Here is a 25,609-nt window from a genome sequence, read left to right on the forward strand (position 1 = left end):
AAGAAAGAAAGAAAGAAAGAAAGAAAGAAAGAAAGAAAGAAAGAAAGAAAAAGGGTGTTTGTGGTGGTAGTGGTGGTTACTGGCTCATGTAACCAAAACGTTAACTAGAATAATGGTTTTCATTAGATCCAGAGGCTAGATCTCAATATTCTCCACCCTCCCCTCCTTATGGGGAAGGAGAGAAATATATTTACCTATAATGTTCCATGTTTTTAAAAAATCAGCTACTTGCCCCAGCCGGTTTGGCTCAGTGGATAGAGCATCAGCCCCAGGACTGAAGGGTCTCGGGTTTGATTCCAGTCAAGTGCACGTATCTTGATTGCAGGCTTGATCCCTGGCCCAGGTCAGGGCACATGCCAGAGGCAACCAATCAATGTATCTCTTTCACATCGATGTTTCTCTGTCTCTCCCCCTCCCTTCCACGCTCTAAAAATCAATGGCGGGGAGGGAAGCCACTTGAGTCTGGTTTAACACAGCCAGCTTTTAATGAGCAACTACTGTGTCATGACTACAGGGCTTGGTGCTGTCCTCCTGCCCTCTAAAACTCCCAGGTAAACCTACAGGCGGCCACAGCCAGGGTGCTAACATCCCTCAGACTCTTCAGCACAGCAGCCTCAACACTGTGCTCTTCAGACCATGGGTTTGGGTTCAGAAACGCTGATTCTTAGAAACTACAAAGGTTTCAGTGGCAGAAGTTGAGAAAATCGATGTGCAAGCACAGACAAGTGTGATTGCTGGGTGGAGAGAAGTCCTCCCAGAAGAGACAGCATCCTATCAGGCCTCCGAGACTTCTGACACTCTAAGGAGAGGGCAGAGCATGTTCTAAGCAGAGAACGGGGAAGGAAGGCATGTTGAGAGGGAACTGCTGGGTGGGTATGCGTCAGGGTGGAACCTGGTGCTGGGAGAGCCATGGGAGACAAAGCCACAGAGGGAAATGGAGCCGGCTGACCAGAGGCTTAAAGGCCTGATCCTAGCTGGCGACAAGAAACTACTGGAGGTTTTGAACATAGGCATGACATGCAGTCTGTGGCAGTCTTTGGGAAGGGGATGAGACTGAAGACACAGAGACCATTTCATGGCAGAAGGGAGAGAGCTAAGGCCTGAATTAGAGTAGAGTGGGGGAGGGAGGGCAGGTTAGGGAGAAGGGTTTATTCTGAATGAGAACCAATGGGCCCTGGTGGATGCTTGGAATTTAGCAGGTGAGGGAGAGAGCTGTATTAATAGAAAAAACTACCAACACATACTTATTGAGCACTTTTTCCTGGTAGTGTTCTGTAGGGAAGTTCCTTCCAGCTGATTGCAGATCCTGTTGCATTGGAAACCGTGGCTGATTTGGTCCATCCGTCCCTGGTGCTCAGGGGCACATGACCCACACAGCCCTTCCTGCTTCTGGCACGTAGTCCTCATCTCCACAGCAGAGTTACCCATGGTGCTTGGGAAAAGAGAAGAATTGTCCTTAATTGGCTTTGAAGGGAGTCAAGACTGCTGAGATGCTAGGATGGAAGGTCCTGAGGAAGAAGCTGTGCTGAGAGCGCTCCTATCCATGGACGGCGAGGCCAGTTCCAGGAGTGCCCGGGAGACCAGGTCTGTTCCACGGACACCATCAGGAGGCAGCCCTGCTTGCCAGAAGGAAGCGCAAGATCAGGGTGGCGGCAGCACACCGCCTAAGGAGCACAGTCCCCTTGTTCCAGAATACTTCGGTGGCCATCTAGTTTTGTACCTCTGTGTCTTGGTGATGTCACTTGTGCCAGGTGGGTAAGGTGATTGGCTTGGAGCAGTGCCATGGGAAACAGGAGAGAGGACATTGCCCTGGAGAAGGCAGGCAGGGGCATCTGCATAGAGAACTTCTAGCACTTCATCCAGATGGGCATCTTGATAGATTGAGGTCCTTCAGCAGTAGCTGCGGAGCTCCCATTTCCAAAACTCGGTCATCTCTTACTCTGCTGACTTCACATCTGGACTGAAGAATTGTGCACTAGATGCCAAACACATGTTCTTAACAGATTCTTCCCGAAGAATGTGATTTATTCTAGTATTTTAAACATCCAGTCCATCTCATCATCTGTTATTATATTTTTTGTCACATATATTTAAACACATTCCTTTAGTGGGTTTGAAATGCTTTTATTTTATTCCCTTACTAAATATTCATTTCAAGATGACAGCCAGATGGGCTTGAGGTAGGAAAAATAGTTTATCCTTTGAGCAAATTTATTATTGGTGCCTTTTCTTATATGCTGTCATAAAGGCCAGTCTCTTACCAAACATTAATTTTATGACTTTATTTGTACAAACTCCAATTCACTTTTCTATCTCCTCATGGACTGACTGGTTTTATTTTCCTTTGCAGAAAAGAAATGCTATATTATATTAGGCATGAATTTATAGCAGGCTTACAATTTAGCTTCCTGAAAGATCTCTTGCAGGAAGCAATGTTAGTAAAAACTGAATTTGGCTTCACTGCAGGACAAGACTATTAGTATTTTCAGTTGTGGAGTTTCCAGTGGAAGCCTTGCTTAGATTTGTTATGTCTTTGTTTATTAGCTGTATTCAAACTAACTATGATACCAAGTACCTCCTGATCCTCATTCGACCAGCTCTCAATATCTCATACCCACGCCCCATCCTCATTCTGCTCCATCAGTGATGGGTGAGTAGAAGTGACTGGTCAATGGCACCGCAGTTCCAGGGAGACCTCAGGGTGAGGGGTGTACACCCACCGGTGCTCAGCTGCTTTATGTGTATCACTGACTCCAGAAGCAGCTCGAGCAGGGCCGTGTGGATCTAAACTTGAATTTCATTTCTTTCTCCTAAACTAATCTTGCTGAACAGTTTCTGCAGCTTCAGACTTTTACATCATATGGGCTGCAATAATTTGGACTCAGAAGAATTAGCAATACTTATTATTTAAAATATGATGCTAGATTAATGACATTGACAGATAAAGCATACCATTGCATTTGAACCAGGCTTTTACATCTTGGGTTAAATTACTGGCATGGTATGAGAGGGGATCAAAGGGATTTCAGATTTGCAGTGCATATTTCTATGCATTCTGGGGGAAATGTTTTGGGCTGAACAAAAATAGCATCTTCATTTCTTAAGCTTAAAACAAGTTGCATAACACTCTCACATCCCTGATCTTATTGGATCCTCACAACCGCTAGTGAGATCGGCCAAAAGCCATTTTTCTCATTTTATAGATGAGACTAATGCCCTGATTGATCAAATGACTTGCCTGAGGCGTCAGACCTAGGAAGCTGCAGATGTGGTCATTAGGCCTCACTTTCCCATCCTGGAGACATCGGTCTCCCCACTCTGGTCTTCATTCTCCCCACACTGGTCACTGTATCCCGTCTAGAAACCTGGTGTTTTATTGTTTGTTTTTCTCAGTGGCTCAACCATCTCCCAAAAATCATGGATCTAGTCAATTGCACCAAAAGTCATTTTTCGTACATGAACATGTATAGAAACCCCTTTATTTAGTTTTTTAATATACTTATATTGATTTCAGAGAGGAAGGGAGAGGGAGAAAGAGAGAGAAACATCAATGATGAGAGAGAATCATAGATCAGCTGCCTCCTGAACACCCCCTACTAGGGATAGAGCCAGCAACCTGGGCATGTGCCCATGACCAGAATTGAACCTGGGACCCTTCAGTCCGCAGGCTGATGCTCTATCACTGAGCCAAATCAGCTAGGGCTTATAGGAATCCTTTTAAAAAGAATAGGCTTCAACTTCAGTTTTCTGGAATCAATCAAATTTCATCAGATTCCCAACATTTCACTTCAGGGTAAGTCCTCCTCCCCAGTCACGCTGAGGTAGAAATTGCCGCAGCTGACCTTGATCTCATTAAGTCCCTTTATGCTCAGGAAGACATAAGGGTCTGGCTCAGCCTGTATTCTTCAGGTGCAAGCCAGCTAAGAGAGAATTATTGCCTCTATTGTCCATAAAAATGACACATACAATTAAAGACCCTTCTGATAATTTTGAATTTTGAATTTTTTAATGAAAGCCTAAAAAGAGGAAGAGATGATGGGCCATCTGCTCATTGTGCTACACATGTTCATTCTTTTTATCACTTGCTTAAAGCCATTTTTCATTTAGAATTCTTGAGGCTTAAATGGCCATGTCAAGATACACCTAAAATCATAACCTTAGCTATGCACTGTCATTTTCATCCTCACAGAGAATTCACACTCTGATTACCTCATTTACTCCAGAAAGACATTTAACTAAGTGCTAAGACCTGAGTTTTTATCTGGTGTCTGCTCCTTCCTATCTTTCCCTGAGGCAAATCACTTACCCATCTCTGCAGGATGTCTTCCATTCCAGCCCACCAGCAGGTCCCGCCTGCTGTGCCCTGGGGGTTCAGCCAGCCTCTGCGGTCTGGCTTCTGATTAGTTTCAGCCAAGAAAGGGAGGTTGCCATAGGTCAGAGGCCAGGAGATGGAGGCGGGGCATGTGTTCCGGAACAAATGCTTGTGGTTGGCTGAGTCCTTCTACTAAGCGCCTATCAGGCAGCACTCACACAAAGCTCCCTGCTCTGGGTTCTAACTGCCTCCTTGGCAGCTGCAGACTGAAGCAGGGTTGCAGCTCCCAGATGTTGCTTTCCACCTACCCTTTATTGCCCTGGTCGGTTTGGTTCAGTGGATAGAGCCTTGGCCTGTGGACGGAAGGGTTCGGGGTTCAATTCCGGTCAAGAGCACGTATCTCTGTTACAGGCTCCTCCCCAGCAGGGCCCTGGTCAGGGTGAATGCAGGAGGCAACCAGTCGATGTGTTTCTCTCACATCAATATTGCTCTCTGTCTTTCTCTCTCTCTCTTCCACTCTCTCTAAAAATCAGTGGAAAGAATATCCTTGGGTGAGGATTTAAAAAAAACAACAGTCCCTTTATTGTATGCTCCTCAAATTTCCCATTTTGAATGTGCCATTTGATTCCTCCTGGATTCATCCGATCCTTGATTTTCCTGTCTATACAATGGAGAACACAATAGCTCCCCTGACTGCCTCAAGAGTTAGTAGAGAATCAATTTTTCTTCACTTTTCTACATTTCCCAAAGGCTGTTATGATGGGACAGACTTTTGTTTTTTCCTTGATATGCTTGTTAAGCAGTGCTGTGATAATGTTATCACGTGGCCACAGTGCTCTTACTTCAATTAAAGCTAGATTTTATTTATTAAGCAGAAGAATGTATTTGTTCTAAACTCCTGGGTCACCAGACACAATGCTTGCTCCCATATTTCCCAGCCTTGGAATCGCACTTCTCCAACTGCCCTCTCCCTACAGTGCCTGGCATGTAATAACCACTCATAAATATTTGCCAAATGAATGGAGGAATGCACCGTTTGGCCTGCCAGCACTGAACTGAGAAATCTCCTGCCTGTTTACTTGTTCCTGACTCCTCCTCTGGTGGGAGGGGCACCTTCATCCACTTTGCTGCTCAGGGCCAAAACCCAGAGGCATCAGTCTCCACTCTCTTTCCCTCCCCACATCCAATCTATCAATCACCATGTCCACTTCCTCTATCTCTCACACACCTTTTACTTTTTCTCAGTCCCCACTGTCATCCCCCTTGTTCAGACCACCCTCTTTCCCAGCCTGGCCAGCTGCAGCAGCCTCTCATCGTTACCCTTACCTCCAGCCCTGCTCCTTTCCACTCCGTCTCCACTCCCAGCTTCTCTGCTCTCAGAGCCTATGAGCAGTAGCAATGACCTGCATTGGGGGTTGGGGGGAGGAACAATGACCTACAAAACTTTTTGTGGTCTTTCTCTGAATGAGAAGTGACTAAAATGTGTTTATAAGCTAAAATGTTAAAATTTCAAATGTGGGGCTGAAATCTGTACTATTTTGAAAAATCTGGAACATTCCCTATTGTAACCTGGAGCAGACCAGGCAGGAACTTAAGTTTTTTGTGTGTTTTTTGTTTGTTTGTTTTGGAGAGAGAGAGAGAGAGAGGGCCCATCAATGTGAGAGTGAAACATTAATCAGCCTCCTGCACTGCCCTTACTGGGGATTGATCGAGCCAGCAACCCAGGCATGTGCCCTGACCAGGAATCGAACTGGCAATCTTTTGGTGCACAGTATGGTGCCCAACCAACTGAGCAACACCAGCCGGGGCTAGAAGTTCTTTTAAAGCTTACGATGATTGAAGTGTAAGTCAGATGATCTCAATAAGAACTAAAAAGAAATCAGTTTGCTTTTCCCTTTCCAAATCACAGGGCATAACTTGCCCTTTGAAGCCATTAATAGTGGGATGAGTACGCTTGTCTTTCAGGGTGATTTCCATGACTATTGAGTAGAAAGACGGGCTACTTTTATTTCGTGGAACTTATTTTGTAAATTTAGAGGTTACGTCTACGATACCTAATGGCTGGTTGATTAAGTTAATTCAGAAAAAAAATCAATTACTCTCATTTCATTTTTTTTTAATGCTCACCAGAGGACATGTTCATTGCTTTTTAGGGAGAAGGGAAGGGAGAGAGAGAAAGAGAAACATGGATATGAGAGAGAAACTTTGGGAGCCCTCGCTGGCTCAGAACGCGGTAGAGTGCTGTGGAGGAGCTGGTCACACGCAGAAGTGAAGGCAGGCAGAGGGCAGCCTGATCTGAGTGCGATACCAATGACGAGCCTTTTTATCTGAGTAACTCTGAGGAGAGGAGAAGGCCCTTTTACAGCACTTCCTGGTGTTGGGGCAGTGACCTTAACAACAGGTCTCCTTCTAACAGGTCCAACACAACATTTTTCTTATAATAAAGCATAATATAAGGGGTAAGTAAAAAAATTATGCAAAGAAAGTGAAACAAGATGAAGAGACCAGGGAAATTTTAAAAATCTGTTGCTTTTCAGAGGGATAAAACCATTTAGAAAGGCACCGAAATACGTGGAATAGATGCTAATGAACAGTACTGAGGGCAGGGGGTGATCTACTGCATTATATAATTTCCTTAGACTCAGGGAAAACTATATAGGTCGGCCAGAGTTGGGGGTGGGAGAGGAAGTGGCCGAGAGGGTGTGAAGGCAGGGAGAGTACCCGGCGACTGTGGAGTGATTCGTGTTCTTGTGACCACAGAAGTGAGGTAAGCCAAGAGTAGACACAACTGGAGTTGGACCCAATGAAGCACAGTGAGTCAGAGTCTAAACTGAATCTGTTCCACCCTGGTCTCTGGTTGCATATGAGACCCTCTCATGTCGTTAATGAACTATAATGAGGTGAGCCACAGAAATCGGAGTAAACAATAATTACAGGCAGGGCTCTGAGGGTCCGGTTGCTCCACCAGGAGGAACATCTGGGGAGGAGTTCGGTGGTAATTTGTCCCTTAGGAGAAGGAGGAAGGGGAAGGCTTTGACATAATGAAATTGTGCTTGAGAGAGCTACTGGGTTCTGCTGGTCTGCTCTTTGCAGGCTGGTGAGCTACAGGGTTGCCAATGGACATGGCCCAACCTGGCCTCACCATCTCGGGGAGAGCCTAATCTGGGATAAGGCCAAAGTGCACACTCCTGGGGCCCTGGTGAAGTTGTGCTGGGTTCAGAGCAATGTGGGCACCCCCCCCTACCCCCCACAGAGGGCTGGGCTTAGCAGAAGGGAGATACATTACCCTAAACCAGTGGTCAGCAAACTTCGGCTCACGAGCCACATACGGCTCTTTGGCCCCTTGAGTGTGGCTCTTCCACAAAATACCATGTGCGGGCGCGCACGTAGAGTGCAATTGAAACTTTGTGGCCCATGTGCAGACGTCGGTATTTTGTGGAAGAGCCACACTCAAGGGGCCAAAGAGCCGCATGTGGCTCACGAGCCGCAGTTTGCCGACCACTGCCCTAAACAGCTGCAGCAGCTGCACATTATTTCACTGTTTTAAAAAGATTTTTTAACTAATTTTTAAAGAGAGAAAAAGGGAAAGGGAGAGAGAGAGAAACACCAATGTGACAGCAAAACATGCCTCCTGCATGCCCCTTATGGAGATCAAGCCCGAAACCTAGGCATGTGCCCTGAATGGGAATCAAACGGGCAAACTTTCGGTGCAAGGGATGATGCCCAATGAACTGAGCTACACCAGCAGGGCTATTTCACTTTTTAAATCACATCTTTTTTTCTTTCCAGTGATATGTATAGCCCAATGCACACGTCTTCTATTTGTAGCTCTCATTTGGCATTCCAGAAATTCTCTGAGCAGTGTGTTTTCCTACTATGATGTTTTCAATCAGGCATTCCAATTACTTTAAGAGTAGGTAAAACTGCTTGTCTCAAGCAGCAAAATCTTCTCATTGTTTTTCCTAAATTAGAAAACTATTTATACCTCATTTAAAGTGTAGTGGGAGGTTCTACAAAGCAAAGTGATTTTCTGCTAAAATTTTTCCATTTTCTTTGAAATTTCTGACATGTTGGGATAAGCACAATTTAAATTTATTCAAAGATCACATTTTAACATTAAGCAAGTTGAAAACATCTAAACAGATCTCTTAAATATTCATCTCTTCTGTCAACATTTTCAACCTGGAATATCAACCATTTACACTTGATTTTGTGTAACTGAAAGAGTCAAAGCACACTTAGCAATTATTGTGACCTGCATTTTGTTGTTGTTGTTGTTGTTAATCTTCACCTGAGGATATTTTTTCATTGGTTTTTAGAGAGAGTGGAAGGGAGGGGGAAAGACAGAGAGAGAGAGAAACATCGATGTGAGAGAGACACATCAATTGGTTGCCTCCCGCATGCGCCCCAACCAGGGCCAGGCCCCGACAAGAGACAGGGATCGAGCCTGCAACCAAGATACATCCCTTGACCCCTTGACCGGAATTGAACCCGGGACTCTTCAGTCTGAGGGCTGGAGCTCTATCCACTGATCCAAACCAGCTAGGGTGTGATCTGCACTTTTTTTTTATGCATAACAAAACCAGCATAGAGTGGTGAGGATTTCCTACACATCCACATTCGGTATCTGTTAGATGTTAAGAGCATTAATGGACAGCCTCATAATACATAGGTAGAGGATGGTTTTGAAAGCATTCAAAAAATTATATTCCATCACACACACACACACACACACACACACACACACACACACACACACACACACTGGAAGATTATTCAACCATAAAAGGAAATCCTATCATTTGTGACTTGAATGAAACTGGATTGCTAAGTGAAACAAGCCAGACAGAGAAAGACAAATACTGCATGCTATCACTTATCTGTGGAATCTTTTTTAAAAATCACACTCTAGAAACAGAATAAAATAGATTGCTAGGGACCAGGGAGAGGGGTAAGGAGGGAGAAATAGGGAGACATTGGTAAAAGGTTCAAACTTTCAATTATAAATGAATAAGGTCTGAGGATCTAATGTAAAACATGGTAACTACAGTTAACAATACTGTATTTTATAATTGATATTTACTGAGAGTAGAACTTAAGTATTCTTGCCAAAACAATAGGTAAATATGTGAGGTAATAAATGTGTTAATTCAATGTTGGGAATCCTTTCATAATGTACACATATATCAAATCATCGCATTGCACACTTTAAATATCCTACAGTTTTGTCACCAAGTCAGAAACATCTGGGCCCTCATGAGTACCACTTATCCAATCCTCACTGCAACTCAGGACCTCACAGCATGACTGGCACAGAACAGCTGATCAAAAAGTAGTTGTTAAATTGCTTGATAATGCTGTGAGGTAAGTGGTGCTTTTATTACCACCAATTTATGGACAAGAACTCTGGGATTCAAAGAGATTAAGCTACACCTCAAGGTTACCCAGTAGTGGAGCCACTGTTCTGGCGCCCAGATCCAACTCTGCCTTTCTAAGGTCCCCAAAGTCTTCCATTTCCCTTATACGGTAACTGTCACAGGGATTCTGTAAGGATGTAAATCAGATCAAGTTATTTCCCTGCCTTAATCTGCCAAGGCTTCCATTCCCACGGGCCATAAATCAAATGAAAAGTTCTCCCCCTGAGGAGGAGGCCCTGCAGGTGATATGCAGGTTTCCGGTTTCCTCCCAGCTCCAGACCCTGACCATCCCCATCACTGCCTGACTCCACCCTTCAGCTCCACCCAGCAGTGGCCTCTGCACTCCCTGCACTCTGCCTGCAGCGCTCCCCGAGTCCACGTGGCTCAAGACTCCACCTAGTTCAGGATTCTCTTCATACCTCACCTCCTCAGAGAGGCCTTCCCTGCCCAGTTTATCTAAAGAGGCATCACAAACACTCTCTATCCCCTCATTCTGCTTTATGCATCCAAAATTATGCTATATACTCACTTGTTTAATGGGTATTTCCCCCTCATAATAAAAGTACCATAAGTTCTGATACTTTTCATATTTTGATCGCTGCATTCCCAGAGCCTAATATTCAGTAAATATTTGCTGAATGGATGAATGAATGAATGAATGAATGACAAGCATACTCATCCCACTATTAATGACTTCAGAATGACAAATTATGCCCTGTGATTTGGAAAGGGAAAAGCAGACTGATTTCTTTTTAGTTCTTATCAAGACCATCTGGACTTACTCTTAAATCATCATATGATTTAAAAGAATTTCTAGCCCTGGCCAGTGTAGCTCAGTTAGTTGGGTGTCATACTGTGCACCAAAAGGTTGCCAATTCAGTTCCTGATCAGGGCACATGCCTGGATTGCTGGCTTGATCAATACCCAGTATGGGCAGTGCAGGAGGCCGCCGATTGATATTTCACTCTCACATTGATCTTTCTTTCTCTTTCTCTCTCCCTCTCCCTTCCCCCCTCTCTCTCTTAAAAATAAATCTTAAAGAAAACAAAGAATTTTTATAACAGGCCACTCAAATTTGCTCTCCAGAAAACTATAACTTTAAAAAAAAATTTAATAGACACTAAATGTTTACTTCTTTTTTACTATAAATGTGCTGTCATTCTATTTTTTTGCCTTTAAAATCTTTATTGTTGAAAATATTACATATGCATCCCCCCCCCCATTGACCTCTTCTAGGCCACCGTGGGCCTTTCTAGAATCACTAGATTCCATTAGCTCTCGCTTAGAGGCTCAGTGGCAAGTTCTAGACCAGTGATGGTGAACCTTTTGAGCTCGGCGTGTCAGCATTTTGAAAAACCCTAACTTAACTCTGGTGCTGTGTCACATATAGAAATTTTTTGATATTTGCAACCATAGTAAAACAAAGACTTATATTTTTGATATTTACTTTATATATTTGAGTGCCATTTAACAAAGAAAAATCAACCAAAATAATGAGTTCGCGTGTCACCTCTGACACGCGTGTCATAGGTTCGCCATCACTGTTCTAGACCTTCTCTTGGGGTAAAGAAGGATCCCTGTCAGCCTTTAGGGCAAAGCAGTTAGAAAAGACAAGATATGCATGAAGTAGAGGAAATAAGAAAGTGCCCTGCTCTTCTGGATTCCTGGGATGGCAGGGGGGAAGCGAAAGAGGGATACAGAAAAGGAGGAGAAGGCGGGCGTTTGGGTTCTCCCACCTTATTCTCCTCACCACCTCTTCTTGGAAAGCAAGCCTCGGTGAGGGGACAGTTTTAGGACGTGCAGGAATGCATAGGTAACTCAAGTACACGGAGGTATCTGCCTACTTCCTCTCTACAAACATTTGTCCATGTTCTATGTACAAATCTGGAAGGAAATACCAACCCCCCTTCACCATCTGCTAATCGCCGGAGAGAAAAGTCAAGTTCCTCCTCAGAGTTCTCCTTTGACAAGGAAGGTACTCAGAAAAATCCGTGTGACTGAACCCACAAGGTAACAAAGAGTACACTTGCTCAAGCTGTGCACTGCAGAAGGACACCAAATCCAAGGGGAGCGCTGTTCACGCAAGAGACATCTTGACTACGATGGGTTTTGGGGGAAGTATTACATTTTTGGACACTTCATAGATGGGCAACTTATGTTATTATTATTACAGTTTTCCAGGAGATGGCAGTAATGTGTCTTGTTTTAACAAAGACAGTGTATGTTGATAATTTTTGATGAGTAGAAGAAAAGTGGCTTATTCCACAAGTGTAGAATATGTATGATTCTTCACTAACTAATGAAGAATTAGTCAATAATCAAACACCTGTTGATCTAACCCATCTAAATAAATCTGTGCTTTAAACAAGAAGCTGTCTTTCAGTCTAATGTACTAATCTGTGAATATCTTCAAAATGTTATAAATCCCCGATTGGGATTAGTGCACAGGCTGAATATTTTAAAAATATTTTTATTCATTTTTAGAGAGAGGGGAAGAAAAAGGGAGAAAGAGAATTAATTAATATACATATATAAACATTCTCTTCTTTCTGAAATCTCACTAAGACAATAATAAAGGATTGGATATTGTTTTTGCTTTATTTCCATTTCGCTGAAAACATATTTTTAGCCTTTTGGAGAGAAACAGAAATGTATTTGCCAGGAAGGATGATTCCACCCTCCTTCTGCTAGAACCAGCACATGGCCTCCTCTTTGCTGATTCTGTTTGGCCCCAATGCAGCCTGCCCTGCATTTCTTGTCTGTGAGGCTGAAACCTGGCCTACCCAGCACCACACAGAAGTCCAGGTTCTGGATACCAATGCTTGGCTCATATTTGATGCCCAAATGTGTATTCCTAGATCCCCAAACCTAAATTTCCAGTGTCTGAGAAGTTATTTTTTAGTAACTCGTACTCTCATACCTTTAGACTTTTCTCCAGGATTTTTTCGCCTCAGCCCCACAAACTATTCAGTGGACGGAAATCTTTTCATTTCTCCAGATGCCAAAGGATCTGTCGGTGTATCTGGCCTTGGAGAACACGGGGGTGGGGCCTGTGAGCTGCTCCAGGACCTTGGCTGCCTGGTCAGCCTGTCTCCACTCTCACCCACACAGTTGCTGAGGCAGAGCTTTCTGAAGTTCCTGAATGGTTCTCTCCTTCTCACCTTGATCCCTGGCCATGATGAGAAGCAGGAAGACAGGGTGGTGTGTGTATGTGCGTGTTTAAAGGAATAACCCCTAAGGATGAAAAGAGAGACAACAACAAACTTTGGATGCTAGAAGCAGATGGAAGAGTGATAAATGACTCAGTAAACCCAAGGAAATTGAATCTTAAGCCAGCAACAGAGAAAGCTGAGAAGCAACCTGACATACAGTCATCCCTCCATATTCGTGGGGGATTACTTCCAGGGCAACCCTCCCCCGACACACACAAATAAAAATCCACATGCTCAAGTCCCCTATATAAAATGGCATGTATTAGCATATAACCTATGCACATCCTCCCATATACTTTATTTATTTGTTTATTTATTTATTTAAACGTTTCTTAAAAATATATTCATATTGATTTCAGAAAGGAACAGAGAGGGAAAGAGAAATAGAAACTTCAATGATGAGAAAGAATCATTGACCGGCTGCCTCCAGCATAACCCACACTGGGAATCGAGCCCGCAACCAGGGCATGTGGCCTGACTGGGAATCGAACTCAACCACTGAGCCACGCCGGCCGGCCCTCCCATATACTTTAAATCATTTCTAGATTATTTATAATACCTCATATAATGTAAATGCTATGCAAATAGTTGTTATATTGTATTGTTTAGGGAATAATGACAAGAAAAACCAAATCTGTTCCATACAGAAGTACAGACACAACTACCGTAGGCCAGTCTTCATAGTACATGTCAGCAACAGTGTAGCATCATTGTTTCAAATACTTTTATCCATGATTGGTTAAATCCACTGATGCAGGCCCCATGGATATGGAGAGCCGACTGTAGACTGAGGAATCTCCAAAGGACTCGGGAATTGCAGCGTATGTGAAGGATAAATGAGAACTGGTTGTATGTTTAATTAAAAAACTGCCAACCCCCTTCCTAATTCTGTGCAATAGATACTCCCCCTCACCCACACCAACAGGAGACAGATTTATTCTCTAGCAGGTAAAGCAGAGAGTCTCTGGAACAGAATAAAGTGCCCAGAAACAGAGACGTGTGTATTTGAATTTATGAAGGAGAAGGCATTGCAGTTTCAGTCTGACACGGTGTGTCGTGGTATTTTATTGTGGTTTTAATTTGCATTTTACTGATTACCGGGGAGGTTGAGCACTTTTCATAAGATCATGGCATTTGGAATACCTCTTCTGTAAAATGTTTGTTCAAGCCTTTTGCCCATTTTCTAGTGGGTATTCCTTTCCTTATTGACATCCTGGATGGAGAAATTCTTCATTTTAAATGTCAATGTATCGATATTTTTCTGTATGCACAGAGCTTTTTGTGTTTTGTATAAGAAATCTTTCCTTTCTGCGATAGTGAAGATTTTCTCCCAAACACACTTGTAAAAGCCATTTGTAATTTGTCTTTTCATTTAAGTTTAAAATCCACCTGGAATTTATTTTGATGGATGGTCTGAGGTGGAGATCTGTTTCATGGTATGGCCATATAAATGCCCAATTGTCTTAGGTCTGCTTTTTTACTAGTAAAACACAGTCCTTCTCTCACTGTCCTGTGGTGAACGTCTGTCACAAATCAAATGTCCGTGTGTAGGCTCCTGGGGTTGTTTTCCTGTCCCGTTCAGTTGACTATCCCTGTACCAGTTTTATTTTATATAATAATTTGGAATTCGTGCATGTCTTGATTAGTAATGTTAATGAACTCCAGTTTCCCTGCATAGTTTAGATTCATTACGTTTCTCTGACAGCCCTCCACTCTCCCCTTGGCCCTTTCAAGCCCAGGATCCTAATCCTGGTCCAGTTACATGAATTGCAAACCTTGTAAACTAATGTGGTCAGATACCTGTACCTCTGACGGCTTCTCTACTCCAGGGAGCCATGAAGACTAGTACCTGCAGATCTGCCCACCGGAGAGATGCCTTTCACCACAGTCCCAGAGGCCACTCCTAAGCAGGGCTGTTGTGTAGCACCAATCCATTTATGAATAGCACCAAACGATCATGATAAACCATCCTATATAATAAAGAGGTACTATGCAAATTGACCATCACTCCAACTCAAGATGGCCGCCCCCATGTGGTCAAAGATGGCTGGCAGGGGAGGGCAGTTGGGGGTGACCAGGCCGGCAGGGGAGGGCAGTGGGGGGGAACCAGGCTGGCAAGAGAGCAGTTAGGTGTCGATCAGGCTGGCAGGGGAGTGGTTAGGGCAGCCGTGGGCAAACTACGGCCCACGGGCCGGATCCAGCCCGTTTGAAATAAAAAAAACTAAAAAAAAAAAAAAAAGACCGTACCCTTTTATGTAATGATGTTTACTTTGAATTTATATTAGTTCACACAAACACTCCATCCATGCTTTTGTTCCAGCCCTCTGGTCCAGTTTAAGAACCCATTGTGGCCCTCGAGTCAAAAAGTTTGCCCACCCCTGGGTTAGGGGGTGATCAGGCTGGCAGGCAGAAGTGGTTAGGGGCAATCAGGCAGGCAGGCAGGCAAGCAGTTGGGAGCCAACAGTCCTGGATTGTGAGAGGGGCCCCAGATTGGAGAAGGTGCAGGCTGAGCTGAGGGACATCCCCCCCACCCCCCTCACATGAATTCCGTGCACTGGGCCTCTAGTCAGTAAATAAAATCTGAATTTTTTTCCTCCTCCGCCAGCTAGTGATAGGAAACCTTCCTCCCATCCCAACCCCACTAAGCCACACGTTTGAGTTGGGGCAGAGGCAATGTTGTCACAGAGATTGTTACCATGAAATTTGGGGCCACCTTATTAAATATATGGGTCTTCTAAGCCTGTGTGGGCTGATCATGAATGCAGCATTACCTTCTTTGCTTATAATGTGGTCGGTCTGATAATACCAGCTCATGATGGTCAGCTCTGGTCACATGGGCACTGGTGCCTCTGGTTCAGAAGTCTGTCTCTAACAGGGCCTGGCAGCACACCAGGAGTATTTCAAATGGCAAGTATCTTGCCACCAACTGAATGCAGAAGCACATATGAGACTCCACTGTGTAAGTGTAAACGACATCGCTCTTATCACTAACTTTTGTTTTGTTTTGGAAAATTATTTTTATAAATGTATATTATATATGCTAATATGCAGTGGATTTACTAAGTATTAATATGCAGTGGATTTAATTAAATATTTTAAGGTAGACATTTAATTTAAAATATATAAATTTCTAATAGGTAATTATTAATAGATATAAACAAAATCAAAGAGCTCAGAAATTTTTCTTTCTATTTTTTTAGAGAGAGAGAGGAAGGGAGAGGGAGAGAGAAAGAAAAACATTGATCTACTGCCTCCTGCACACCCCTTGCCGGGGATTGAGCCCGAAACCCGGCATGTGCCCTGACCATGAATTAAATCAACTTTTTGGTGCACAAGATGATACACAACCAACTGAGCCACACCAGCCAGGGCTAGAGCTCAGAAATATTTTTAAAGTACATTAAAGTCCTGAGAATAAAGTATTTGAACACTGCTATTCTAAATAACTGCTATTATTGTTGAATTTCATAACATTTGTATTACATTGGCACCTCTTTAATAAATAAATATTTTTTTAAAACTAAAAAAGCAAATGGCGAGTATTTCTTTGCTGCAGAATGCCATTACTTCAGAACTTCAAGGACTTCCCACACAGCCTCCTCACTTGCCATGGGTACCTCTACTAGTAGTGTCATCAGCTCTGTTGGGTAAAGTGGCCTGTTGGCAGGGTAGCCTGGACCTGCTCAGAGCCCTCTCTTGCTCTGACACCCACTTAAAACCGGTAACCTTCTGAGTCACCCAATGAGTGGGTCAGAGCAGTATTGCCAAGTGAATGTGCTATGTCTCCAGAATCCGTCTCACCAAGTGCCTTGTCTTTATGTTTTGTTTCTTTAAAGATTGGTTTAGAATGCAAGGTGCAACCACTTCCCCTTTTCCTTAGAAGGGGTTTCCCTTTTTTCCCCAAACCACTAGATCCCTAAATCTTTACCAAAGTGGCAGATTCTTGCATCTTTATGCCATTTATCTCTCACCCATGGCCACACTTACATTTTACTAGGGCACCTAGAATTCTGGCCACTTTACTAGTCTACTCACCAGGTCTAATTTGCATAATATTATCAATAGTGTGGGCCAGCATGGTGGTTTGGGGAATGTCAAGATAATCAATGCTCCTATAGATTATATTATAGCAGAGAATAGGAGCGCTCAAGAAAGTACTGGTATACCTCTATAAAAGTAAGTTGCATTTTATTCTTCTTATCGATGGCCATTGAGAGAAATTTGATTTTCCAGATCAATAGCTGCATGCCGAGTGCCAAAAGAGGAGCTAATCTGCTCCTGTAAAGGCATCTATGTATTTACTTATTTATCTATCAATTGGCTGCCATTTGTGTAATTTTCAGTCACCCACTGGCCTCTGCCATGATATATCTGGCTTGTGTAGGAACCAAACAGAGAATTGAACAAAATACGATGGGGCCCAACCCTGTACATCTTTTGTCCTTGACGACGGTGCTAGTGGCTGCAATATCTCCCAAGATGTGGTGTTGCCTCTGGCTTACTATCTTGGCCAAGCAATGAAAGGGGAGGCTCCTGTTGCCCATTGGTGAAGGGTACCCTACCAGAGTTAACTCCCGTATGTCCTGGCTACACATGCATAGGTGCTAAGCAGGTGCCCACGGCGGGGCCCAAGCCCACATTCAAGAAACCTGCGGTAGGAAGTGACAGGCTGTTGACATGGCCTGTCAAGATGCAAGACGCTGTCGGGTTGCTCCTTCCGGCTGTTCAGAGCCTGCACTACGCAGGTGGCTACAGCTGCAGTTGGAACATGATGTGGGACAGGAAGACTTGAAGTGGCTCAGAGGGATTCAATACATTGAATTCTTCGCGTGCGAGAGAGAGACACCTGTTCTCTACTGGACTGACAGTTCTTTAGAGGCACGAACCCTTCTCTAGACCCCCTTTATCAGCTGGCACAAGAGTGGCAGGTAGACAGACTTCTCCATAACATCTGTTGGTTGCATAAGCTAATAAATTAATTAAATGATCAAACAACATTGAATGAAAAGATCCAGGTCACATTCAAAGGTGTTCTCAGCAGCTAGAGTGTAGGCCTGTGCACCTAAGTGTCACAGGTTCAATTCCCAGTCAAGGGCAGGTACCGGGTTGCAGGTTCGACCCCTAGCCCCAGTGGGAGCACATGCAGGAGACAACCAATTAATGTCTCTCTCTCTCTCTCTCTCTCTCTCTCTCTCTCTCTCTCTCTCTCTTCTCTCTTTCTTCCCCTCCTTCTTCTTGTTGTTGTTGTTCTTCTTCTTATCCTTGTTCTTGTTTTTCTCCTTCTCCTTTCTCTCTCTCTCTTTGTTTCTTTGCCTCTCTGTATCTCTCTGTCTCTCTCCCTCTCTCTCAAATCAATAAAAGCATTTTGAGCCATGCTGGTGTTTCTCAGTGGTTGAGGGTCGACCTATGAACCTGGAGGTCACGGTTTGATTCCTGGTCAGGGCCCAGGCAACAATTAACCAATGAGCCCTAGCTTGTTTGGCTCAGTGGATAGAGGGTTGGACTGTGGACTCTGGAAGGTCCCAGTTTCGATTCTGGTCAAGGGAACATGTTCTGGTTGTGGGCTTGATCGCCAGTAGGGTGGGTGCAGGAGGCACCCGATGTATGATTCTCTCTCATCATTGATGTTTCTCTCTCCCTTCCTGTATGAAATCAATCCTATATAATAAAAGCCTAATATGCTAAGTGTCCATTCGACTGGTCATCTGTTCAACCAATCAAAGCATAATATGCAAATTATATATTTGTAGAGAACAAAACAGAGAGAGAGGAGAGGAATGGGAGGGGGGAGGGGGAAGGAGAAGGTAAAGCAGATGAGAGGTATTTTTTTTTTAAATTGGCTGTGTGTGTGTGTGGTATGTGTGTGTGTGTGTGTGCGTGTGTGTGTGTGGTGTATGTGTGTGGTATGTGTGCGTGCATGTGCGCGTGTGTGTGTGTGTGTGCGCGCGCAGAAGCCTTAGTTCCCTCATTAGCAAACCTTTATTCCAGAGAAAATGGCTAGTCCCAGTGGGGAACAGCGCCTTAGACTTGGAAATGGAATTGAGGCAGCAGTACCAGCAGCGTGTGCTGTCTGGGGAAGCAGTGGCTCGGGCCCCTGCCCTTCCTGCACGCAACCTGCTTGGGCAGCACATGTGAGACACTCCCTGAAGGACGGCATCGCCTGGAGAGCAGTCACTTCACTCCATGAACACGAGCAAATGTGCTCGATATTGAAATACAGCATCGCTGAGTTTAACCTTCAAGTTTGAATGTCTCCTTTCAAGGAAGAACAGAAAAACCTGATTTTTTTAGCAGCATAACCATCAATGAGTAAATCCAGAATATTTGAAACAACAATAAAACGGTAATCTCAATTGAGGTACAAATCTTCCAAAGTTGTACAATCCTTTATGCAAGTGAGCAAGTACACAGAGCGATACATTATTCATGGCTCCATCTTTGTTCTTTGAGTCCTTTTATGTCTCCTAATTCTGAAAGACTGAGTGTAGAAATAAGCAATTTGGAAGCACTCTTTTTTAAACTCCAAGTGCTATAGAAATTAAAGGTATTATCACTTCCAGTTTTAACTCCAAAGCAGAGTGTGATGTAAAACCCTAAGATGTGTCTAGAGCTTAAGAATAGATGTACTGAGAACAAAGTGTGGTTCCATTTTTAAATTTTCTAACAAAAAACAGCACTGAGGGATGAATCAAGACTTATTTAAATATTATTTTTTATTTAAAGTTTGTATTGTTGACACTATTGCACATGTCCCCCATTTTCCCTTCCTTTGCCCTGCTCCATCCAGCCCCCTCCCTGGGCCATCCCCACACTATTACCTGTGTCCAAGGGCTATTCATATATGTTCTTTAGCTGATCCCTTTATCTTCTTTTATCCGGTCTTCTACACCCTTCTCCCCTCTGACATTTGTCAGTCTGTTCCATGTATCCATGCCCCTGGTTTTATTTTTTTCACTAGAGGCTTGTTGCAGGAAGATTCCTGCAAGAATAGGGCTTCCTGCGGCAGGAGAAAAGCAGAGAAGGGAGCAAAGCCCGCCGAGGCAGGCTTCACTCCCTTCTCCACTGCCTCGCTTTGTCACGTCCCCACTGCCTCGGCTCTGCTCCCATGTCCGCTGCCTCGGGATACTCCATCGGCGGTGGAGCAGCAAGGCTGGATCCACCACCGGAGTGGGTGGATCGTGCCTCACCACTTGGCCCCCACTGCCCCCCGCTGCCCCCCGCCAGGCCTACAGGCCCGGACACTCCAGTGGAGGCAGAGCGCCCCCTCCCCGTCCCCTGCCTGGCCAACAGGCCTGGACACTCCAGCGGTGGGGCTGAGGGGACTGGGTGCTGCCATCTTTGTGACAGAGTGATGTTTAATTTGCATATTACTCTTTTATTAGATAGGATTAGTTTATTTTGTTCATTAGATTCCACACATAAGTGAGATCATATGCTATTTGTCTTTCTCAGACTGGTTTATTTCACTTAGCATAATAATATGCAAGTCCATCCCCGCTGTTGCAAAGGGTAAGACTTCCTTCTTTTTTACAGCTGTGTAGTATTCCACTGTGTAAATGCACCACAGCTTTTTTATCCACTCATCTACCAATGGGCACTTGGGCTGTTTCCAGATCTTGGCTATTGTAAATAACACTGCTGTGAACATAAGGGTGCACATATTCTTTCTGACTGGTATTTTGGGATTCTTAGGATATATTCCCAGAAGTAGGTTCACTGGATCAAAAGGCAGTTCCATTTTTAATTTTTTGAGGAAACTCCATACTGCACCAGTCTCCATTCCCACCAGCAGTGTACTACGGTTCCCTTTTCTCCACATCCTCCCCAGCACTGATTGTTTATTGATTTATTGATGGTAGCCATTCTGACAGGTGTGAGGTGAAATCTCATTGTAGTTTGAATTTGCATCTCTCTGATTAGTGACCTTGAGCGTTTTTTTTCATATGTCTATTGACCATCTGTATGTCCTCTTCGGAGAAGTGTCTGTTCAGGTCCTTTGGCCTTTTTTTAAATCGGATTGCTTATCCTCCTGGTGTTGAGTTGTATTAGTTCTTTATATATTTTGGAGATTAACCCCTTGTCAGATGAATCTTTAGTGAATACGTTCTCCAATATGATAGGTTTCCTTTTCATTTTTTTGATGGTTTATTTTGCTGTGCAGAAGCTTTTTAGTTTGATGTAGTCCCATTTGTTTCTTTTTCCTTTGTTTCCCTTGCCCAAGGAGATGTACCAGCAAACATATTGCTATGAGAGATGTCTGAGATTACACTGCCTATGTTCTCTTCTAGGATTTTTATGGTTTTGTGACTCACATGTAAGTCCTTTATCCATTTTGAGTTTATTCTTGTGTATGATATAAGTTGGTGATCTAGTTTCATTTTTTTTGCCTGTACCTGTCCAATTTTCCCAACACTTTTTATTGAAAAAAAAAAAGGTTTTTACTCCATTGTATGCTGTTGCCTCTTTTGTCAAATATTAATTGACCATAAAGGCATGAGTTGGTTTTTGGACTCTCTGTCCTGTTCCATTGATATATATTCTCTTTCTTGTGCCAGTACCAGGCTGTTTTGATTACAGTGGTTTTGTAGTATAGTTTGATATCAGATATTGTGATCCCTCTAACTTTGTTCTTCTTTCTCCACATTGCTGAGGCTACTTGGGGTCTTTTTGGTTCCATGTAAATTTTTAGAATACTTGTTCTAGATATGTGAAATATGCCATTTGTATTTTAATAGAAATTGTGTTGAATCTATAGAATGCTTTGGGTAGTATGAACATTTTAATGACGTTAATTCATTCAATCCATGAACATGGTATATGTTTCCACTTGTTTGCATCTTCTTCTATTTCTTTCTTCAATGTCCTATAGTTTTCCGAGTACAGGTCGTTTACCTCCAGTTAAGTTTATTCCTAGGTACTTTGTTTTGTTGTTGTTGTTGCAATAGTAAATGGGACTGTTTTCTTCGCTTCTCTTTCAGAGAGTTTTTTATTGGTTCATAAAAATGCCACATATTGCTGGATATTAATTTTGTATCCTGCTACTTTGCTGAATTTATTTATTAAATCTAGTAGTTTTTTCGTGGAGTCTAAGGTTTTCTATGTACAATATCATGTCATCTGCAAATAATAACAGTTTTACTTCCTCCTTTGAAATTTGAATGCCTTTTATTTCTTCCTCTTGTCTGATCTCTGTGGCTAGGACTTCCAGCATTATGTTGAGTAAGAGTGGTAAAAGTGAACATCCCTGTCTTGTTCCTGATCTTAAGGAAAATGTTTTTAGTTTTTGCCCATTGAACATGAAATTGGATATAGGTTTTTCATATATGGCCTTTATTATGTTGAGGTATGACCCCTCTATTCACACCTCACTGAGTTTTTATCCTAAATGGCTGCTGGATTTTATCAAATGCTATTTCTGCATCTATTGATATGATCATATGATTTTTATCCTTCATTTTGTTGATGTGATGTAGCACACTTATTGATTTGCTGCTATTATACCAGCCTTGAATCCCCAGAATAAACCCCACTTGGTCATGGTGAATGTATTACTGGATCCAGTTTGCTAATATTTTGTTGAGGATTTTAGCATCTATGTTCATCAGGGATATTGGTCGATAATTTTCTTTCTTTGTAGGGTCTTTATCTGGTTTTGGAATTAGGATAATCCTGGCCTCGTAAAAAGAGTTTGCAAAGAATAGTTTGAAAAAGAATATGTTTTAGTTTTTCTTTGCATGTTTGGTAAAGTTCACCTGTGAAGTCATCCAGTCCAAAACTTTATTTTGCTGGGAGTTTATTATTATTATTATTATTATTACTACTACTACTTCAATTTGATTAGTTGTTATTGGTCTATTCCGTTTTCCTGATGTTTCCTGACTGAGTTTTGGAAGATTGCATGTTTCTAGGAAATTATCCATTTCATCCAGCTTGTCTATTTTGTTGGCATATACATACAGAGAAAAGCTAGCCCCACTGAATAAATTTAAAAGAACAGTGACAGATACAATAAAATTATTTCATGATGATACCCCATGAATCATGTCTGTTTAATGCACAGGTTACAAGGGTCCAGAAGACAGAAATACTACTTTGAAAAACATGATGTCACCTCTAATACCTCTGTTATTGCCTTTTAATAATAGGTTATTTTTTCAAATAATAAAAGCAGACTTGTATGAGAATTTAGAAATTACATAAAAATATTAAAAGAAAACTTAAAACCACAATCCTAGCACTATTTCCACCCTAAAGTGTGAACAGAAAGTGTTTTTTAATAGTGAAAAACAAAAAAGGTATTCAAATGTCCCAACTATTATTTTTAAATGGTGTGATTATAGGCCTTTCCCCCTCTTTTTGCATGTTAGTGGAAGCAGACAACTGTAATTTTGTCTCCCCAGCTCACGGCCATGCCATTCCAACCGCCTGGCTGCACTTCCCTGGAGTCGGCCGCCCCTGTGCATGGCTCTGGTTGTATGAGAATGACCAGGCTCTTAGATGACGCCACTTTCATTGCCACTCATCAATGGTCTAAAGATGGAGCACGGATCCACGCCAGGTCAATCAGGGACATTCCCTGGGAACTTGGCAATAGAACAAAAAGATATAAGTTTATATTCTTTCTTTCTGGGGGCTGCAGAGTACAGCCTTTTCCTCTTCTTGGAACTGGGAAACAGTGATAACGAGAGATAAGCAATGGAACTGACACCAGAGAGAGGCCTCGCTGAAAATTCCAACAGCCGTGCTGAAGGGAAGATTGCATTTTACTTTCCTCTGTAAAAGATGATGTTACAAAATTATTGTCATATAATCAAATGTATGTAGCCAACAAATATAGTAAACAAAAAAAGTTACAGAAGTGATCCAGGCAATTAATTAATATAAATGCAGATTTTTTTTTCAAATGCGTTGGTTTAATTACAGGTAGCACAGAATTAAGGACAGAAGAAAACTGAAGAACACAGTTTGGCAGGATTCTGGGCTGGGTTTCTTCTGGCCTCACAGTGAAGGTTGCAATGGCAGAGTGAGGAGAACTAAAGAGATGAGCCACTGCATCATCATCATCATTATTATTATTATTATTATTATTACTAGAGGCCCAGTGCACAAATTCATGCATGGGTGGGGTCCCTTGGGGTGGCCTACAGGGATCGGGCCCCAGCTCGCGCCCCCAGCCTCGCAGCCCTGCAACCCCTCCTGGCACCCCATCTTGGCCTGGTGCCGCCTGCTCACCTGCTCCACCATCCCGCCATGTCCCGCTCTCAGAGGGGCCCATCCGGCCGGCTGGCACCTGCTGCCAGCACCGCATTGCCAACGCTCACCATGTCCCGTGCTGCCCCCTGGTGGTCAGCACACATCATAGGGAGCGGCAGAACTCCCAGTCTCCCTGTCAAACTCCTGGTCGAACGACCACCCAAGGGGACAATTTGCATATTAGTCTTTTATTATATAGGATTAGCAAAAGTTTATTATTAAACGTACAACAGCCTCCAAGACAACTCTTCATTCTAGCTGTAGGTGGCAAGTTATGGCAGGGGATCCAGATGTTAAAACAGGAGTGGAATCTTAATTCCACCTGTGGCCAGGGGCCCTTCCCCGGGGCCTTGGCTTTTAGCTCCTCTAGTTCCTTCTGCTCCTCTTTTGCTTCTGCTCGAATGCCTTACCCTCCTCGTCCATCTCCTGGGCCTGCGTCAGGGCTGCTTCGTGCCACCTTCGAGGCCGGACATGGCGCCTGCTGCCCCTTCCCACACCCTGCCACTAAAAAAAAGTCAAGTTTTGAAATTATGTTCAGAGCTTTTATCAGCTTTTTTAAATTTATAAATTGTGTGTTTATGTTATCATTTGAAACAAACATTCACTTTCTGTTGGGAGAAAACTCTCCATGGGCCTCTCATACTTCTGCACATCTTGTGAACAGGACACTGACAACTTTTGTTCAGGATGATCTTTTTTTAAAAATTATATCTAAATACCAACACTCACGCACATTTTATTTTATTTTTTAAATCCTCACCTGAGGATATTTTTTCCCATTGATTTTTGGAAAGAGTGGAAGGGAGAGGGAGAAACTGAGAGAAGCACTGATGTGAGAGCAACACATCAACTGGTTGCCTCCTGCATGCCCCCTACCAGGGCTGGGAGCCTTCAACCGAAGTATGTGTCCTTGACGGGAATCGAACCCAGCACCCTTTAGTGCTCAAGCCGACGCTCTATCCACTGAGCCAAACTGGCCAGGGCCAGGACGATCTTTTCAGGAATGTTTGTATAGTAAACAACTTTGGGAGATGGAGATCCCATCTTCCTTCAGGGCAGAGAGACTTGTCTGTTGACCAGTATAATAAAGACAAGGACTCCCTCCTGGCAAATGTTAGGCAAATTTTCTGGCAGCCCCATTGAAGACTGGGGTTGCCCAAGCTTGAAGTTCCCTAGCTGCGATGCAATTCCAATTGTGTGTAGCATCCACCTGGGGCAGCCCCACAGCATCTGTGGGACTTGGGGACAAAAGGAACTGAGGTGGACATGAAGCTCACGTTGCCCACTGTGGTGTAATATAGTAATAAAATAAACTAATAAAATGTGTTTTGTTTTCCACTGTTGGTAGGAATGTAAATTGGTTCAGCTTCTGTAGAAAAGCAGTATGGAGGTTCTTCAAAATGTTAAAAATATAA

General features: G+C 43.2%; 1 pseudogene; it reads right to left on the bottom strand.

Moving 5' to 3' along the window:
* Positions 1-12,906, bottom strand: part of LOC102256793 — a 16,158-nt pseudogene extending 3,252 nt beyond the window's left edge.
* Positions 12,907-25,609: the final 12,703 nt, after the last annotated feature.

The sequence above is a fragment of the Myotis brandtii genome, unplaced genomic scaffold, assembly GCF_000412655.1.
Source record: "Myotis brandtii unplaced genomic scaffold, ASM41265v1 scaffold240, whole genome shotgun sequence".
Classification (NCBI taxonomy): Eukaryota; Metazoa; Chordata; class Mammalia; order Chiroptera; family Vespertilionidae; genus Myotis; species Myotis brandtii.